The sequence below is a fragment of the Euleptes europaea genome, chromosome 5 (assembly GCF_029931775.1).
Source record: "Euleptes europaea isolate rEulEur1 chromosome 5, rEulEur1.hap1, whole genome shotgun sequence".
Lineage (NCBI taxonomy): Eukaryota > Metazoa > Chordata > Lepidosauria > Squamata > Sphaerodactylidae > Euleptes > Euleptes europaea.
This window is the reverse complement of record NC_079316.1, coordinates 82,624,911-82,627,567: the sequence shown is the minus strand read 5'-3', so window position 1 is coordinate 82,627,567 and position 2,657 is coordinate 82,624,911. Positions and strand designations below refer to the sequence as shown.

Sequence of the window (2,657 nt, the reverse complement as noted above, 5' to 3'; positions counted from 1 at the left end):
GGATCAGTTGTAATAGTGGGAGATCTCCAGCTAGTACCTAGAGGTTATTGCTGTGTTCCGTATGGAAAAATACCAAAATAATGAACAAAATTTACAACTAAACCTTATTTGCTTTTACTGGATGTTGTATATACTTCATACAAACTTACAGTCATATGGGTTATCTCATACACACATACATACAGATTTACATATCTGAATATACAGGCATAATATGCCCTTGCAATTTTTCCAAATCTGGCGTAATTGCCAATTTTTCTATGAGCATTACTTGCCCTTACAATCTATGCTGTGGCTCAGTGGTAGAGCCTCTGCTTTGTATGCAGAAGGTCCCAGGTTCAATCCCCGGCATCTCCAGTTAAAGGGACCAGGCAAGTAGGTGATGTGAAAGACCTCTGCCCGAGAGCCTGGAGTGCCGCTGCCGGTCTGAGTAGACAATACTGACTGATGGATCAAGGGTCTGATTCAGTATAAGGCAGCTTCATGTGTTCATGTATGTGTTCATGCCATGCCAACTTTATTTATTGGGTAAAGTTTCAATAATCTTTATCAAGGCATCAACTGAATTGGAGGCAACAGCCTTCCCCTGCCGGTCACAATTGAAAAGTACCTGGAGGTTGGCAACCCTAGGGGAGGTTGGCAACCCTAGTTGTCCTGGGTTTACACACCATATAATTGATGTAAAGCGGAGGAAGCAGAAAAGGTTAAGCCAGGGAAAAAGGATTAAGGCTTTGTAAACCCTGCCTTTCCTCCTGACTACATGATGAGACTGATGATTTCAGGTGAGATTGGAGGAGACTTTTGATCTTACCAGGAGTGAACCCACATGAAGGATGAATATAAATAATACACAGCTGGGAAAAAATATTCCCTCAATTATAAGGAAAAATCTGATATGGCCAGAAAGGAGAAAAGCAGGTCATGCCAACGAGAACCTTGCCTCTTAGAGAGCCAGAGTAGTGTAGTGGTGAAGAGCGGCGGTTTGGAGCGGTGGACTTTGATCTGGAGAACCGGGTTTGATTCCCCACTCCTCCACATGAGCGGCGGAGGCTACTCTGGTGAACTGGATTTGTTTCCCCACTCCTATACATGAAGCCAGCTGGGTGACCTTGGGCTAGTCACACTCTCTCAGCCTCACCTACCTCGCAGGGTGTCTGTTGTTGGGAAGGGAAGGTGATTGTAAGCCGGTTTGATTCTCCCTTAAGTGGTAGAGAAATTTGGCATATAAAAACCAACTCTTCTTCTCTTGGTGCGGAGTTGTTTTCTGTTGCCCAAGAAGGTCGGACAGAACCAACTGGTTGAAATTAAATCAAAAGAGTTTCTGTCTAGACATTAGGAAGAATTTTCTAACAGAGCGGTTCCTTAGTGGAACAGGCTTCCTCAGGAGGTGGTAAGCTCTCCTTCCATGGAGGTTTTTAAGAAAAGGTTAGATGGTCATCTGTCAGCAATGCTGATTCTGTGACCTTAGGCAGATGAGAGGGAGGGCATCTTGGCCATCTTCTGGTCACTAGGGGTGTGTGGGGGGCAGGTATTTGTGAATGTCCTGCATTGTGCAGGGGGTTGGACTTGATGACCTTGGTGGTCCCTTCCAATTCTGTGATTCTTGGCAATTCTGAGCAAACTCTTTTGTGGCTACAGAGGTAAATCCTTTTCAGCGACACCTTGTGTTTCCACAAGAAGCTACCCTGAAGAGACTGACCCTGTCCAATCTCTGCTAGGTGGGACAGCCCCTTCATTTCATTGCTAGGTGACTCCAGTAAAGCTGGTGTGGCAAAGGATGCTGGGCTTGCAGCCTTCTTATCAAGGAGGAGACTGGCATCCTGCTGAAGTTTGAAGCTGACATCGGCCCCTTGTTGGGTGACTTGTTGATGTGGATGTACTACTGAGTATTGAAAAGTAAGTAATGATTCCTTCTTTTCACACTTAATGGGAAAGAAGACAAGAGCAAGCTGTGAATATGTTCACTTGGAATGGAAACAAGAGTGGCTTTGTCAGTTTGAAGTTGTTTTAGTAAAGGTGCAATAATGTAAAACATGGTATTTAACCTTTTTAGGTCTTAAGGGGTGCTTTGAATAATACGTTTTGCTTGGAAATAAATTGCATTTGTTTTGTATGTTAACTGCTGAATACCTTGCTGAATTTATTGTGTGGTTTATTTCCTGAAGTAGTTTCTTCTTGGTTCTTATAGGTTATCCGGGCTGTGTGACTGTGGTCTTGGTATTTTCTTTCCTGACGTTTCGCCAGCAGCTGTGGCAGGCATCTCCAGAGGAGTAACACTGAAGGACAGTGTCTCCAAGGTGAGAGACACTGTCCTTAAGTGTTACTCCTCTGAAGATGCCTGCCACAGCTGCTGGCGAAACGTCAGGAAAGAAAATACCAAGACCATGGTCACACAGCCCGGATAACCTACAAGAACCAATGAACTCTGACCGTGAAAGCCTTCAAAGTTTCTTCTTATTTGGAAATAAGATTTGTTTTGTATGCAAACTGCTGAATACCTTGCAGAATTTCTTGTGGGGTTTATTTCCTGAAATAGTTTCCTCTTATTTGGAAATAAGATGCGTAGGCTCGTGCTTTAGCTGTGTTCATGACCAGGTGTTCCCCTTTCTGCTCGTGCTATGTATATTTATGTGCAAGTAAGTTTCCTTTCATATAGC

General features: G+C 43.9%; 1 non-coding gene across 1 annotated transcript; it reads left to right on the top strand.

The window, feature by feature from the left end:
* Positions 1–288: 288 nt before the first annotated feature.
* Positions 289–357, top strand: TRNAT-UGU (transfer RNA threonine (anticodon UGU)). The gene has a single exon. It is a non-coding gene; the product is annotated as a tRNA-Thr (tRNA).
* The last annotated feature ends 2,300 nt before the right edge of the window (positions 358–2,657 follow it).